Genomic DNA, 18,140 nt, shown 5'->3' on the forward strand with positions numbered 1-18,140 from the left:
TTATTTACTCTGAAAATTAACTATAAAATGGGGGCGGGGAGAGAAGAGACACATCAATAACTTTACATACCAATAACTGAGTTAAAGGTAAGCTTCAATTCATTAAAATGAACTCATACCCCATGGTACGTCTGATACAGAGTCTAACCTCTTATTTCCAGAGAGAGCAACTTTATTTGACAGATTGTTAGATAAACTATAACACGCCAGTAACCCTTTATAAGCAGTACAGTATAAAGCCTCATAAGAATCTTGAGCTGAAGTACAATTTTAAAAATCAAATGGATCTGGTTTACTCACCATTCAGAGATTTATACTTTTCAGAGCATTGGTTTGACCAGCACAATGCATGATGAGCCTTCCAGTTATGGTATTTTTAAATTGATTAGGTACTGTTTGTACAGTGCTTTGAAGGCATAAAGTTTTACAAAAGCGCTCAGTATTTTTACCAGGGAAAAAAGGTGAGGGTTTGTTTTGTTTTGTTTTGTTTTAATTTCTAGTGGCAGGAGAAAGGTGGTAGGGAAGGACTAAACTGTTTTCTCTCCAGGGAAACTAAACTGAAATTTTGGGTGCTATAATAGTTGCTATAAAATAATTTAGACAGTGAATAGCACTGATAAGGAATTTTCTAACTAACCTATTTTTTACCAAAAATCAAATCAAATCATGATTTATCAAAAACAAAACTGTTGGGGGAAAAGGATCATTTTGACAAATCTCTCAATTCTTAAAAAAAATGTTTTTGAAGAAAATGTTTCAAAATTGTTAAAATATTCCATTTTGACATTTTTAAATGAAAAGTTAATTTTTTGCTTTTAAACAACTATATATTTAGAAACTTTAATTCATTTACATTTTAAAAGGTTAAATAGAAAAATGGTTGAAATCAAAATGAAACATTTTGAAATTATCAAAATAAAATGTTTTAATTGACCTAATCTAAATGTTTTTTTGTTTGCTTTGAAGTATTAGTTGGTGAAATTTTTTGAAAGTTTGTCTTTTGGGCCCAATTTGGGACAAGAAAAAGTTTCAAAATCTCAAATGCTCATGGGATGGGAAAACTGTTTCCCATCCAGCTCTAGCAGTGAGGTTGTAACAGGGCCAGTATTTAGTAGATGGTACATCTTCATCTATGTGTTCCAGAATAGAGTGGCAAATTATGCCTTAATACCGGTAGTTATTTATTCCTGTAGATGTCTTCAGCAAAATAGACCTGATTATCTGATTCTTGCTTGGTTTAAACAGTTTATGATTACGATCAGTCATTGTGGAAAGGCATGAATCTTCACTGTCTTTTGGGGGAAGTAATGTCTGCATAATAGCTTCCCCATAAGACATGTGTATGATGGGGTGCCTGCCCCACACTGGGCTCTAAGTGGTTAATAGAGACCTTGGAAGGCTGTGCAGGAGGCAGCCAATCAGAGAGGGGTTGCAAGGTGTAGCCAATCACAGCTGGGCTGGCCGATATAAGAAGAGCTGCACAGCAATACTGCTTCAGTTGCTCCTTGGAGCTTGAGGAGGGAGGTAGACTGGCTGTCTAGCAGGTTGAAGGCAGTGAGTATCCTGGACAGAGCAGTGCTGCAGGCAGAGACCCAGGGAGCTAAAGGTAGCTCTTTGCAGGCTACAGGGATCTGCAGGCTGAGGCAAGGGCAAAGAGGGTTCTGGGGTCATGGGAAAGTGATCTAGGAAAATCTACTGAGAAGGCAGAGGAGGTGCTGCAAGCAGTGGCCATCTTACAGGGTCCCTGGGATGGGACCTTGAATAGTAGGTGGGCCTGGGTCTTCCACCCTTCTTGCCACTGAGGAAGTGGCTGAACTAAGGAACTGTGACATTTCCCCCCTCCCCTCCAGCCCAGAAGGGGGGAGCACAGAGTGTGGCACAGCCTGGGGGCTGTGTCACTGAAGAGAACACTGTGGTCCTGGGAGTGATGTGGGTCCCAGAGCAGAAATGATAGTGGCAGTGCACCACCAGAAGAGGGTGCACTGGCAAGAAGAGCTAATTCCCATGACAACTGGCAGGAGGTGCCAGAGTGGTGAGTTCCACCCTGTCACAATGTGATAGACATAGTTATTCATATATAACTAGAAATAGTGAAGTAAATGACATAGATGTGACTAGTTGTCTACCACAACTAGAAATAGTGAAATACAATTACAATGAGTGGAAAATCTCATTTTCAACTCATCTTGGGGTGTGTGGTGGCTGGGTTTTTCTTGTTTTTTTTTTTTTCTCCCCTCACATTTTAATGTGTAGCACAGATGATCTTGTATCTTCTTGGAGCCTAAATCCAACAGGGCTTTTTCATTTGTTTTCAGATTTTCTAAATATTCTTATCTTGCTCTGGAAACTTCTCCAATTTTCTCACACTTCAGTGCTTCTGAATTCACTTTTTAATTAGAATTAAATCAGCAGCTGTTTGAAGTTTCCATCTAAATGTGTTTGCTAATAAAAAGCAAGATTTCAAAGTGACACATGAATTACTATTAAACTCTGCTGCTTCCAGAAAACAGTGGACAATCCAAAAAGCCCAATTCTTCTGGTGAATAAAGGCTACTAAGGTAGGCCACTCCTGCTACTGAAGTCAGCCTAAGCAGGGGATGTTCTGGATTGAACAATTTGTGTAACAGTGGCTAGACCTAGGCATGCTCTTTAAAGAGCCAGAACAGCCTGATACAATTAAATTTTAAAATGAGGGGAGGAGGAAAGCAATAAAAATAGGAGAGGAAAGGTTTAGCCACCACCTCTTTTTTTACTCCATTTTCCTGCCCTTTACTATGAACTGACTTTCACATCAGAAAAACACACACCAACACTTACAGTGAACTAATATTGAAAACTGGTTTTTTGTTTCTCTGTTTTTTCTAAAATACCAAAGGATTCCTCTTGTAATAAGGCTCTTCAGAGCTGGCAAAGTTAAGCCACTAATGCATGTATCAGCTGATTGATCACACTTGCCTTTGGTCTTGCACTTTACAGCATACTTAAGATATGAATCAATGGCTCATTAAAGCACCCTTTCTTGTATCTTATGGCCACAAAGACAATGACTCTCATTTACCTTTCATCCCCTATCAGAAGTTATAACAGAGCAGATTGTATGCAGGTGGGCCCTTCTATTCAAATTCATAAGTAACAAACTAATGTGCTGGGGTTTTGGCTGTTGGAGAAAACACTAAATGGTCCATCTCCTCTTCCTCCCCCCCCTGCATAAGACTTCCTTTTGTTATTGAGAGCTGCTGATTGTTCTCCTCTGGCTGAAAGAACAACAAAAAACATTTTAAAACTAGAGAGACAAGGTGGGTGAGATCTGAACCAATTTCTGTTGGTGAGAGTGACAAGCTTTCAAGCTTACACACAACTGTTCTTCAGGTCTGGGAAACATGTTTACTACAACACTGCATATTTTAAAACTAGCCAGCCAGTGTATAATCAATGCAACCCTGCCCTGGATCGGTTCTCTGGATGGATCAAGAGACTTATTTATTTGAAATCAGAAAACACACAAATTTCTCTCTCTCCTATTTGATCAGTTCTAGGCTGCCCTTGCAGACAGAATTATGTTTGGGCCTTTGACTGGAATTTATGGCTTCTCTTTAGAAAAGAACTGTTTGGGTTTTTTTCACCCTTCTAACCTGGCACAAAGTATAAAAGAATGTTGGGCCAGCCCCTCAGCTGACATAATGGTCCAGAGGCTCAGCTGCTGTCACTTTATGTTTAAAAACATCTAATAAAGCTAGTGTGTAGGAAAGGTCTGCAGGCTTTCCTGCATCTCAAACACATAATTGGAATGTCAAAATCACAAATGGAATACAGGGAGCTGAAAACGGCCACTAAATTACGCTGTAAAATAACATCAAGGCTCCCCTCAAGCCCAGTGGGAGATCTGAGCTGGCTCTACTGTTTATTTTAATATCTAAAGGGCCACAGCGTTACCACTATATTTAAAAAATATTAAAACAAACCATGGAACCAACAAGAAATGTGCCAAGGTAAACAATCCAAACTATGTGGTATTGCTTCCTGCTTTCCTTTTATTATTTGTCAGAAGGTACTTACTCTACACATATACATTCTTATGCTATTCTACGTAGGTTCTGTATCGCCCTCATCGGTGTAGTGTCTGAGCATGTCATGAAGCACTTAATGTGTTGTATAAATAATACTTAGAACTTGCTTAGTGTTTTTTATCCATAGATCCATGCAGTTTCTGCATATTTGTTCAGGGATTTCCCTTATTCAGTGTTGCTAACCCTTGTGACTTTTATTGTGAATCTTGCAATATTTGGTGTTTTTTCTGAAAAGAACCATTACATACCTTCTAGTCACTGTGGTTCTGTGAGATGTTGTCATCTGTGTGGACCCCACTCTAGGTGTGCATATGCCTCATGCAGGAGCTCAGAATGTTGTGAGTAGCCGTGTTTTTGGGGACACACCAATGCAGAGCGTGTCCTTGTGCCTCCACTCTGAGGGTGTAAAGGCAGGACAGACACAACTGCCCTCCAGTTCCCTCACTAATGCTGAACTCTGGGAAGTGGGAATGGAGGGCAGGTTGTGGGATCCACACTTCAGGTGACAGACAATCCGTGTTCAAGTAAGATAACCAGGACTGCTCAGTCCCATCTTCCAGAGAACTGTGATTGCAATACCACTGTCCTGAAGCTAGCATCTGACCTTGCAACTAGATTACAAGCATTGTGTTTAACAAAAGTCACTGGTATACTCCAGTATAACTGCCTGGCATATTTGTAAAATAGAAACATTACTGAAACTGACACAGCTTGCACTCTTCTGAAGTGAGCTTCCCCATTTGGGGGAAGAGGTGCATCAGCCATCTGGTAGGAAAGTCGAATGTGCTGTGTGATCTGTTCAGGTATTCTCTGGGAGGTTTGACACAAGCCTCTCCATATGTAGAATGAGGGGGTTTTTTGTTTGTTTTTTGAGGGGGGGGGATCCAAAACCTTCTTAGGAGTAAACTCTTCTCCCTGTGAAACATTGTGTAACAGGGATCAGCCATATGAGCTTGAAGCTCACTAAGCCTCCTGGCTGATGCAATGGCAACTACGAAGACTGTATTAAAAGTAAGGTGGTACAAGCAGAACTCTGCAAGAGGCTTGAATCAGAACTCCATGAGGTTCACCAGGACAATGGTTAGGACCCACACAGGGTTCCTTAACTGGTAGGTAAGCATGAAACAGACTCTTCAGAAATCAAGATAGCCTAGGATGTGAAAAAATTGAGCAGGAGTGTGTGTATGAGAGAGAGACATGCTGATGAAATAAATGCTAGATGAAATTTGATGGAGTTGATAGTCCAGACTATTAAATGTAGAGGTTATTTCAGGATCTGTGGTATGGGAGCCTCCACTGGGTTGACTGCATTGGATTCACCCATATTGAAAATCTTTTTGCACTTGGAGCAATAAATCTTCCTCTTGGAAAGCATCCTGTGTTATAGGAGAAGTTCTCACACCTGATGTGAGAACTCTTTGTTGGTAGCACTCAAATAGCTAATATTCAGGCTTTCAGATGCAGTGACTTAAGTCTGAATGAAGTATCTGATCTCAGTTCTTTGATTTTACGTCTGGACAGTCTGGAAGTGAAATGAGAAGCTATATGGACATCTGGAGAAGGTCAAAATTTTCTGATAATACAGAGCTATTAACAGAATTGACCAGAGGATAACCATTCTGTTTCACGGAATTTTTTGGGTTTCTAAATTTATTTTCATTCCACACTGGAACAAAAACAAAAGTATTGGCTTGGGGTACTTGGACCCCAAGGCTGAAATGACAGCTCTGCCTGATTCAGAGGGGTTATTTACAGCTCATGTTCTAGGACCACATCATGTGTAGTGTTAGTTGCTTTGTGATAACTAACCAGGGCCGTCTCCAGGGGTTTGGCCGCCCCAAGCAGCCAAAAAAAAAAAAAAAGGCACGATTGCGATCTGGAATCTGAGGAGGTATATGAATTTGTTCAGTGTCCTCAGATCTAGGATAGGACAAAGACCCCTCTCTTTTTGGGGAAAAGGAAATACTGGGAATAGAAACCTCTTACCTTGAACTCTGAGGTAGTTTCTCTATGACTCCTAAATAAAATAGAGAGGCCACTTATTTTTTCAGGTGGCTCCTGTGAGAAGGGGAAGAGGAGGAGAGGAAAGGGTAGGGTAGGTAGTGGATAGAGAATTGGAAGGGGGGGGAGGGGGGGACTACGCTCTATAACCATCCTGTCAATGTGGATGGCAGACCAACTCTGGTGGAAAGGGGCAAGGCAGCTTCTGAAGGAGGTGTTTGGTTCTGGAAAGGCTCTGCTGTTGCTCTCAACAGTCCCATCAAACCTGCTGTCTCAGATCAGGTGCAGAATGGGTTACCGATGAGGCTGATAGGTCCCTAATAGAGTACCTAGACTTTTCCTAAAAGGGTAATCAGGGTATCTACTTTGAGAGTGTGTGTGTGTGTGTGTATATATATGTGTGTGTGTGTGTGTGTATGTATGTATGTATGTATATATGTATGTATGTATGTATATTCCCAGAAAATGTTATGTGGTGCTAGAGTTCTTGAAGGTATGCAATTAATCATAAAAACATAGGGCTGGAAGAGACTTTGAGAATTCATCTAGGCCTTTCCCCACATTGAGGTAGTAAACCTAGACCATCCCTGATAAATATTTGTCTAGCCTGTTCTTAGAAGCCTCCTATGACAGGGATTCCACAACCTCCCTTCGAAGCCCTATTGAAGTATTTAACTATATAATTTAAAAAAACTTTTTTGTAATATCTAACCATGATGGGGTAGACTAGGCCCAGAGACCCCTGTTGGAGGCTTCAGGGTCCTGCCACACTCATCCCAGGAAAGGAGCAGTGGAGTTAAGTCCTCCAAGCAGCCTAGAGTGGCTGCAGGAAAAGCAGCCAATCAGGGCCCAGGAGGGCCATATAAAAAGGAGCTGCAGTGCTAGAGATAGGTAGTTTCTTGCAGGAGCCTAAGGAGTGTTCCTGGCTGTCCAAAAGGAACTGTAGCACATAGACAGCTCAGTGCTGTTAAGGACGGGGGGAATGAGAGAGAGCTCCTGTCTGGCTGCTGGGCCTGAACACAAGAGTCCTGAGGTAAGGGTGAAGCACTGGTGAAGGCTGGGGCCATGGGGAAGTGGCCCAGGGAACTGAAAGCAGTTTCATTAAAGGGACATGGTGGTGCATGGCAATCATTCTTAGGAACCCTGGGCTGGGACCCAGAATAGTGGATGGGCCCAAGTTTCCTCCCTCCCCTCTCCTCCCCCCAGCAGGCCACTGGGGAAGTGCCCTACAATTGGACAGCTGTTAAACCCCCAGAAGGGCTCTGAACTACATAATGGCCCATTTGGAGAGCTGGGGACAGAAGGGCCCAGAGAGGGTAAAACCATTGCCTCCAAGCAGAAATCCCTGGGGGTCTGACCTGATACAAGGGCTGGGACAGTTTAAAGACTGCAGACACACCCAACCAAAATGGGGTGCTCATGAGAGGTGAGTGCCACACTGATACACTAACCTAAATCTCCTTTGCTGCAGATTCAGCTGATTACCTCTTGTCCTACCTTCCATGGATATGAAGAACAATTGATCACTGTCTCTTTATAGCAGTCCTTAACATATTTGAAGATCATCCATTCATTCACTGAACAGCTCCATCTCATTAAATGGCAGTTCTTCTATAATGCATTGCATTTCTTTAGGGTTGCCCAAAACTTGCAGCCACGAGGTGGGTAACAGTCATGGCCATGGAACTATCAGCTGTGACAAAGGAATCCATGGCCATCTGCAGGAATGTTTTGGACACCAAATGGCCGCCTTATATTATGTTCCTCCCTGGTGTCTTGCAGGACTGCATCCAGCAACGGTGACACTTTGTCCCATGTGAGGAAACTATACTTAACAAAGAGGGCTTATTAGTTTGAAATGCCAGGAGGCAGAAGAATATACCTTTCTTCCAAAGAGGCCTAATTTTGTGGGGCCCCCTCTCTTTTTTTGGGACACTCTCTGCTGATTTAGAATTTGTACAGGTGCAAACAGGGATGCTGGGTTGGGATGATCATAAAAGTGCTCAAATCCCTTCTGTGGGACTGGATACTTCTCGACACTCTTGGCTGTAGGAAGAATAGTGACAGGTGTTTGCCATAGCACTTTTGCAGGGTGAAGATTTCTATCATTTATAGGGAGGGTTATCCAGGCTGAAGCTGAGGAACTCGGAATGTCAAAGTTTTTTGAAATTTTTCTTGAATTACTGAAGTCTCAGTATTCAGGTTCTTTGCAATTCTAGCCAGTAGCTCCTGGAATGTTTTGAAATCATCCAGTGCTGGTACCAGAGCTGGGGTCACAGCCTCCTCTTGGGATGATGGTTTCTTAGCAGCCTCATCTTCTTTTGCTCCTTCATGTGCTGCTCTGTCTTGTGCTCAACTCACTAGTGTGGGTAGTCTGGCTAGAGATGCTGATAGGGAGCGGGATCTCTTCTGCTTCCTTGACAGGTGTAAAGGGGATAGACTGCTGGAGGCATGGGAGGTGATACCCAAAAAGCCCAATAGGGCCAGGGGAGCATGTTGTACTGGTAGGGCTGTCCTGTTTGTGGGTGACTAGCCCACGGCCATGTGTGTCAGGCTTGTGATGGAGCTCTAAATGAGGAGCCTCTGGTATTTTACATAGGGTCCCTTCCTGATCTTAAGGAAGCTGTTTCCATACTCAATGCTGGTGAGAAGATGTACCACAGTGACGATGAGTAAAAGTATATCTCCCTGAGGGGTCGTGCTGGGGCGTAACGTGATGTTGGTAGTGGGATGATGGCGTGCACTAGGCCGACAAAGATCTTGGTGCTGAGAGAGTCTGGTGGAGATGCAGACTCCTCTGCCAGTATATACCCTGATGAACTCTGATCAGTGCATACATCAGGATTTGTATTGCTGGCATCACGGTGAGTGCTTTGCCAGCACCAACCTTGCTGCTGAGCCTGTACCACCAGCCCTTGATATGGTAGTGGGTTTGTCTCTAGAGGAGAGGTGTTTTGAACTTAGGAGAAACACATAGGGCTTGGCTACACTTACGGTTTGCAGCGCTGGTCATCCAGCTGTGTAGGAGCAGCGCTGGTGTGTGGCCACACTCACAGCTACCAGCGCTGGTGTGTGGTCACATTTGCAACATTTGCAACGCTGTTGGGAGTGCTGCATTATGGGCAGCTATCCCAGCATTCAAGTGGCCGCAACGTGCTTTTCAAAAGAGGGGGGTGGGGTGGGGTCTAGTGTGACAGGGAGCGGGGGGAAAGAGAGAGGGGATTTTTGGAGCCAACACTGTGTGTTTAGCTTCCTGCATTGAAAAATCAGAACATGTTTCCGACCCCTTAGTCTTAACTCTTAATTGCAAACAGCCTGCCTCCAACACGGACTCCCCGCTGTTTCACTCACTCCCTGTGGTGTACTGTGACAGGGAGCGGGGAAGAGAGAGAGAGTGGATTTTTGGAGCCAACAGTTTAGCTTCCTGGATTGAAAAATCACAAAATGTTCGCAAACCCTGGGTCTTAATTGCAAACAGCCTGCCTCCAATGCTGTTTCTCTGTCAAGCAAACATTCATTCCCTGCCTCTCATTTGATCGTTCACAGCCAGGTACAGATAGCTCCTGTTTGCTGTGATCAGTGTTTGTTTTTAGATAAGCAGTTCAACGGAGCTCCGATCGGAGTTCACAACAAAACAAAGAGAGGCTGCATAACAAAACAAAGAGAGTAATTTAGTTAAAAGCTTTCTGGGATATCTCCTTATTCCCTGGAGGCCAATAAAAGCGCTGGTGTGTGTCCACACTTGATGAGCAGCACTGGATCACCAGCGCTGCAATCGCTACACCCCAACCTGGCCAGGTGTACAGCCAGCGCTGCAGCCAGGGAGTTGCAGCGCTGGATGTGCCTTGCAGGTGTGGACGGTTACTAATTGCAGCGCTGGAAAGCTTCTACCAGCGCTGCAACTTGCAAGTGTAGCCAAGCCCTTAAAAACATGGCTCCAGATACCACTACCTGTGTTCCAAATGTCCCTGACTCTCAGGACCAGGGTTGTCAATGGCAGAGCCTTCAGTTTCAAGTCCTTCTTTTATGTCAGTTTTTGTTTTTTTTCTCTCTGTGCCAGACCTCAACACAGCAGTGGGGGGATCTCACTGAAGATGACTTCTTGGGCATATTTCTCCTTATGGTGGGAAGTGACTGTAATCAATTAATCTAAGAGATGGAGTTTGAGATAAGAACTTGTCAATTCATGAGTCTGGGAGAAGAACAAGCAGCAGATGGAGTACCAATCAATATGTGTCTCTGAGACAAACCAAGCATTGACTGTGGCCATCAGTGAGTAGAATAAGGCTGCTGCAGCATGGACAGGGTCTGAAGCTGGAGCAATTAGTCTTCCATGAGGGATGATAGTGGCCCAGAGTACCTAATAGTGCTGTACCAGGATTGGTTGTTTATCTTTTAATGGTCCAAATTGATCAACAGGTTTGAATAGGATTCTCTAAATGTAGGTAAACAATTGTTAATTAACAATAGGAAATGCTAAGGGCTAGCAGGTCAGGCACTGCTGTTGCAGCTTGCTGCCATGGGCAGTAAAAGGGAACTGACCGAAAGTTGCTGCTGTCTTGCTTATGCCCTCATAATGGAGGCACAGAGACAGGTTCTGTGCTGGTGCAGCCCCAATTGACAGGGCTATTCAAAACATACCAAGCTCATGCACAAGGCACATGTATGTCTAGAGTGGGATCCACACTAACACCTGCTCAAAGAAGCAGCTCCAGCTTCTGGAATCTTTGATTATGTGAGACTCTCAGCTATCATTTAAAAAAAAAAAAAAAGACTCTAAAAATTGTTCCTAACCCTTCTGGAGAATCTGACCCAATGCATCCTGGAGGCTCAAAAATGAAAAGCAAATAAACAGAACTCCCAATTTTAATTTTAATTTTTAAAACTTTCATGGTTAAATAATCTGATGATTTTTGAATATTTTGGATTGGCAGTATTGCTCATTATGGTGAACATTCTATAAATAACAAAGAATTATTCTCTCACTTAGACTGGTGTAAATCAGGAGTAACATTACTGAAGCACATCGAGTGGCATTACTGTAAGTAAGAAGGGAATCAGGCCCCTTGTATCACTCTTTTCTCTGTCTCTGTCAACAGCTCATAATCAATAATGAACTGTTTATGCCCATAGCAATTCCCTTCTTTTATATGTTTTAAAGAGAGTGTGAGAACTAGGGCTGTTGACTGATCACAGTTAACTCATGCAATTAACTCAAAAAATTAATCGCACTGTTAAACAGTAGAATGCCAACTGAAATTTATTAAATATTTTGGATGTTTTTCTACATTTTCAAATATATTGATTTCTATTACAACACAGAATACCAAGTGTACAGAGCTCACTTGATAGTATTTTTATTACAAATATTTGCACTTCAAAAATGATTTTTAAAAATTTCAATTCACCTCATACAAGTACAGTGGTGCAATCTCTTTATTGTGAAAGTGTAACGTACAAATGTAGATATTTTTGTTACATAACTGCACCCAAAAACAAAACAATGTAAAACTTTAGAGCCTACAAGTCCACTCAGTCCTACTTCTTGTTCAGTCAATCACTAAGACAAACAAATTTGTTTACGGTTATGGGAGATAATGCTGCCCGCTTATTTACAATGTCACCTGAAAGTGAAAACAGGCATTCATGTGGCACTTTTGTAGCTGGCGTTGCAAGGTGTTTATGTGCCAGATATGCTAAACATTCATATGCCCCTTCATGCTTCCACCACCATTCCAGAGGACATGTTTCCATGCTGATGATGCTTGTTAAAAAATGTGTTCATTAAATTTGTGACTGAACTCTTGGGAGTGTGACACATAGCTAGAAAGGGTTAAACATCCTGCAAAATGAATAACCCTCGGAAGACCTGGGAGATAATGTTTGAGTATTTACATATGTATGAGTAGGGTGGACAATGTAATCAACAGTCCCTGTCTATGCTGTAGTCTGATAATTCAGAGGTCAAAAGAACATCCTATCATGTAAATGAATTGTAAACATGGGATATCTCAGTATTCATCTTTCTTTGAAATGTACTATGAATGGTGGAGGAACAAGCAAATGGCTTTATGTTAATTCATATAGTTAAGTACCAGTGATGGCCCTCCTTCAAAGTTATCCTAATTACTTTTTGTTCCCTGAGGAATTCCAACTTTTCAGAAGACACAAAATTGTATAAAAGATCTTTGGGTCCTGATTCTGTCATCTCAGATCTGCTTAGATTTCATCAAGGGTAGTTTGAGTTGCAAGACTGAGGTCCCAGTTATGCTGATATGCCCTGAAATTTGAGATTTGGTCATTGGTCTATGACCTATGAACTGGATTCTAAAGGAACTCTTTGCAACTACAAAGCTCATCATTTCTGCTGTGAATCTGAACCTCAATGAATTGAGCTCGTATCTGTATGTATATTAATCTTTTAACCATAGTGTCTCTCTCTTTTTTTTTAAATAAATTTTAGTTTAGTTAATAACTGGCTGTAGTGCATATTTAGGTAAGATCTAAAACATTCATTAACCTGGGAGGTAATATGTCTTATCCTTTTGGGATTGGTAGAACCTTTTCTTTTCTGTAAATCTTATTTCCTCATATAAATTTTCATCATATTTGATATGGGTACCTGAATGGAGGCCTGAGGCTGGATCACTTTATGGGAACTGTGTTGTTTGGACTTCTGAGTAACCAGTGAGGTAATAAAGAAGCTGTCTTATGCTGGCTTGATAAATCTAAGTATTGCAATATCCACCAGCTTTATGGGGACTGTCTGCCCCATTCTTTGCAGTTCACTCTAATTGAGTGACCACAGCTGGCTCCCCACTAGGAGCCCGGTCACAGGGAGAATTGTATATCTCTTGTTCTGTTTTTACCTGCATTCTGCCATATATTTCATGTTATAGCAGTCTCGGATGATGACCCAGCACATGTTCATTTTAAGAACACTTTCACAGCAGATTTGATAAAACACAAAAAAAGGTACCAATGTGAGATTTCTAAAAATAGCTACAGCATTGGACCTAATGTGTAAGAATCTGAAGTGCCTTCCAACATCTGAGAGGGACGAGGTGTGGAGCATGCTTTCAGAAGTCTTAAAAGAGCAGCACTCTGATGGGGAAACTACAGAACCCGAACCATCACAAAAAAAAAATCAACCTTCTGCTGGTGGCATCTGACTCATGATGATGAAAATGAACATGCATCGGTCTGCTCTGCTTTCAATCGTTATTGAGCAGAACCCATCATCAGCATGATGGATGTCCTCTGGAATGGTGGTTGAGGCATAAAGGGACATATGAATCTTTAGTGCATCTGGCACATAAATATCTTGCAACGCCGGCTACAACAGTACCATGCAAACACCTGTTCTCACTTTCAGGTGACATTGTAAACAAAAAGTGGGCAGCATTATCTCCTGCAAATTGTAACCAAACTTGTTTGTCTGAGCAATTGGCTGAGGTAGGACTGAGTGGACTTGGTTTTACATTATTTTATTTTTGAATGCAGTTATTTTTTGGTACATAATTCTACATTTGTAAGTTCAACTTTCATTATAAAGAGATTGCACTACAGTACTTGTATTAGGTGAATTGAAAAATACTATCTTTTGTTTTTTACATTGCAAATATTTGTAATTAAAAATATAAAGTGAGCACTATATACTTTGTATTCCGTATTTTTTTTAAATCACACAACAGCCCTAGTAATAACTTGTGTCTGTAGCAAAACAAGCTGAAATGTTTGCAGATATAACAAAAAAAATTCCCATTAACAATAACTGGAAATATTACTATGGCAAAACAGCATCTGGAAACAAAACCACTGCTTGGTGTAAACAAGGCTATTGAGTTGTTTTGGTGGGGAACATTGATATGCCTCTGCAGTCAAATGCTACAAGACACTAAGCAAACTTTTCCTGCTTCTGATTTTGTTCAAAAGTTAAAAGTTGCTTAGATTATTAGTGAAAGGTTTGACTAAACATGAAGCTTGTTTCTAAAACCCAATGAGAGTACACCAAAACAAACAAGTGCTCCACCCCTGCCCAGAGGATAATTTTAGTGTTTATCCCGTATGAGGCTATATCTTTCACTGAGTACACAGAAAGATCATGAAGAGAAACTAAAACTGAGCCAACTCCAGTACCAGAAAATATCAGGTTTTCCAAAATTTCCTGCCAAAAGTAGTTTTGTCCATCAGTGGACTAACTTTCTGGAAGGCACCACGGGATTTAAGAATCCAAGCAGTTGCTGTTAAGTGACTGAACTATGAATCTCCGTCTTAAGAGCACTGGAAACAAAACTAAGTATTGATGGAAAATCCCTACTAGTTTCTTTCTTAGTTGATTTTTTCTATTCAGAACTCTGCATTTTGTCGATAAGAAGCTAGACATTTTTAGGGCTTGATTCTCCAGAGCCTGGCACCTTGTGTAGCTATTTACACTTGTGCAAAGTGATTGTAAAATGTTACCCTTCAGAGTGAAATAAAGGATGAAGCTGAAGCTATTTTCAGTGAGTTCACATTTTTTCTGACAACCAGAAGAGGCTCCAATATCAACATTGTTGTTTCAAAAGTATAAGGAAATAAGTGATTTCCTGTTAGAACGTGTTTCCATTGCTCTGCACTTTGTGCTATACTGTAACTACTCACTAAGCTCCACCCTGAGCGGTAACTCTTTTCCCAATCATACCATGCCACAGGAAAACCAATGGTCAAGAGAGGACAGAAGCGGAGGAGGAGGAAAATTCCACAAGATGCTCTCCTGGAGTTCCCACTTCCCTCTAAATTATTCCCCAGAGGGTCAGGGTTTATTCTGGAGCCCTGGACCTGCAGAAGGTCCTCATGAGATCCAAGGCTGGAAAACAGTGCTGAGAAGGTGATTTCTCAAGCTTGTGTACACATCGGAGGGGTATGAGTCATGCACTGTGATTTTCTGTGCCTGCAAGTCTAGAGCATACCATTTTTTAAGCATAGACAAAACTGCATTGATGACTGATTCAGAGTCCTGTATCACAACAGAGCTCCTCCTGAAGGATGATTCAAGCAAGCTTCCATGGGAGGGCCAGTTCAAGCAAATGAAATAGAAATGGGGTGCAGCAGAGCATCTGTTACTCTGATTTCCTCAAGGTGCATAAGTTAATATCTGCTGAGTGTGTTAGTTACAGGGCCGGCTCCAGGCACCAGCTTATCAAGCAGGTGCTTGGGGCAGCAACTCCGGAGAGGGGCGGCACTTTCACGTATTCCGCGGCAATTTGGCAGAGGATCCCTCACTCCTGCTCGGAGCGAAGGACCTCCTGCTGAATTGCCGCAGATCGCAATCGTGCCTTTTTTTTTGGCTCCTTGGGGCGGCCAAACCCCTGGAGACGGCCCTGGTTAGTTATCACAAAGCAACTAACACTACACATGATGTGGTCCTAGAACATAAGCTGTAAATAACCCCTTTAGCAAGGCTACATTTTAGTCACTGGTATTTTTAGTAAAAGTCATGGACAGGTCACAGGCTGTAAACAAAAATTCACAGGCCTGTGACTTGTCTATGCCTTTTACTAAAAATATCCACCTTGACTAAAACTTGGGCAGGGGCCTTGGGTGCTCTGGCAGGTGGTGGTCCAGGGGCATTGCGAGTGCTGGGGGAGGTGGCCCGGGACCCCTGCTGGTATGGGGAGAGGCCAGGCCATGCGGCCCAGGACCCCTGCTGGTGCTGGGGGAGGGGTTGGCAGGGCTTCCTACCCGGCTCCACATCCTTGCAGCTCCTAGGCAGCGGAGACAGTCAGGGGCTCTGCTGCTCCCATCACAAACACCGGCTGCTGTAGCTCCCATTGGCCACCTAGGAGCTGCAGGGGAGCCCCCCACCCTGAGGTAAGTGCCCTCCACACTCCCCAGTTCTCTGCCCCTCGTCCTGAGCCCCCTCCCACACACCAAAACTGCTGCTGTTGGCCCTGGGGCTGCCTGCCCCAGCCACTGCAGAAGTCATGGAGGTCACGGAAAGTCACAGAATCCATGACCTCTGTGACAGACTCACAGCTTTACCCATTAGTATTTCAATCTATCGGGGTGGGGTGGGGTCCCCAAGCACCTTGACTGAAGTCACCCAGCCACTCTTGGTGGCTACAGAAATTGGGTTTGCTACTGTTCAGTTCATTCTTTAACTTTTTTTAATGAGACTTAAATATCTCCCAGTTTTGACCCATCTCTGTTCTCAGATACCCTTGCCCACCAGGTCTGGCTTCATTCTTATATATTAGAATAAAGCATCACCAACATCGAGGTGTCTTACAGGCAAGTATGAAGACAAGGTCCCTACCCCAGAAAAGCTTACACGCTAAACAGAGGCCAGCAATATAATTTTCTGCACAGCCTTCACCCAGGGATTGCTCCGTGTCCTCTGATAATGAAAAACAACTGCCCTGGCTGCCTGCTTATTTATTTACTAGCATTAGGGCAGGCTCACTGAGTTGCTTACCCTTTGCACTCCCTTTCCCAGGTCTTATAAGGCAAACGGGCTGTGTCATGTCCCAGAAGAAGTGGAATTTGCTTGCAGGCCATGTCTTGCATGCTGCCTTAAACATATGCATCCATCACTTTTTAAATAAACACCAGAATGTAAAAAACATACCACTGCCCATTGCATGCAAAGCTCGCAGCCATCAACAGCCACCTTTTGGAAGAACTGAAAGTAAAAATCAATGTGCCCTTGCACCAGTTCAAACAGGATAGAATTTGACCTTCTGTACAATGAAACAACTCTTGCAGAAACAAGTCACTAATGACTTTGCAGTGCCACAGGGCAGTTGTGGAGACCACTGTCTATCTGAACCCTTGCTCTGCAAAGTTCCATGGAAAATCCTTTGTACTGCCAGCCTGAGACCAGTGCCTGTGTTTGGTTCTGCTTTCTCAGCCTCGCTGCAGTGGTTGGCTGTTCTGAATTCACCTTGAATGGATTTCATACCTGTGCAGAGGGTCAGCACAAGACCTTTAGCATTGGTATAAGGCTACATCTGCACTACAGCAGCATAGCTCTGGTGCCATAGTTACACAAGTGTAAACCTGTAGAGAAGATGCAGCCTATAGTGACCAGAAGGGGTTTTCTGCCACTATAGAAACACCACCTTCCTGAGCAACGGTAGCTAGGTTGACTGAATCATTCTTCTTCGACCTGGCTGCACCTACATCAGGAGCTAGGTCAGCATAGCTACAGAGCTCAGGGCTGTGGATTTTTCATACCCTGAACACCATAGCTATATCGACCTGAATTTTAGGTGTAGACCAGGCCTAAGTCTCAAGTAATACCTACACATCACTGGTGTAGGTCTTGTGCTGGCGCTCTGCACAAGGGTGCATGCCACCTTCTGTGTGCTCCTCCACCTCATCTGGGACCTTTTCCATTATCTCTGGGGAATCAGTCATTACAGGGTTGAGCTTCCATAGGCAATCGCTGCAGTGTTGCCAACTCTGGATCATATCTCTCATGATATGTGGTGGTCTTCTCAAAGCCCCAGCTCCTGGTGTCATGGGATTATGTGAAGATATCCACTTTCATTAAAAGAGAAAAGTACATTTTTTTGTTTTCTAGTCCTTGTGGCTGCAAAGAAAAGCTTTAAAATGTGAACCCCAAAGGCTCAACAACCAGAAAGCAAATAAAAGGAACCTGAAACTTATTTTTAAAATCTCATGATGGGGGTTTGGGGGGGAGAAGGTTGGCTCTTGACTCTGTGAATGTCTGTGCTTAGCACTTCTGCAGTGGGATGATTGAACAGTAAGAGAAGGTGGTACTCTTGGCCCTTGCTCTTTCCTTCTTCCTTGCCTCCTCCCCTTCCTTTTTCCTCTAATTCTCTGGGATTTTGTTTACTCGTCTGTATGTCTATCAATTTATAGATGCTACTGGAGGAGCATGTTGTTGACCGGTCATATGTGGTTGGAATCCTGGAGATTTTTCCAGTGTTACAAAATGTTTTCCTTGCATCTGCCAAAGCTGACAGCCACTGAATGTGTGCCAAGTATGCAGAGTTCCTCTGAGAGAGGAATGTCAGGGTTCTGTAAGTGTGAAAGAAGACGGCACATTCAGTGCCAGTAGGAAAG

At 42.9% G+C, this 18,140-nt stretch overlaps 1 long non-coding RNA gene across 1 annotated transcript; it reads left to right on the forward strand.

The window, feature by feature from the left end:
- Window positions 1-1,519: 1,519 nt before the first annotated feature.
- On the forward strand, window positions 1,520-15,293 carry LOC120392315. Its single transcript, XR_005591668.1, has 3 exons — window positions 1,520-2,032; window positions 11,059-11,109; window positions 14,762-15,293. It is a non-coding gene; the product is annotated as an uncharacterized LOC120392315 (long non-coding RNA).
- Window positions 15,294-18,140: the final 2,847 nt, after the last annotated feature.

This window comes from Mauremys reevesii, linkage group 1 (assembly GCF_016161935.1).
Source record: "Mauremys reevesii isolate NIE-2019 linkage group 1, ASM1616193v1, whole genome shotgun sequence".
Classification (NCBI taxonomy): Eukaryota; Metazoa; Chordata; order Testudines; family Geoemydidae; genus Mauremys; species Mauremys reevesii.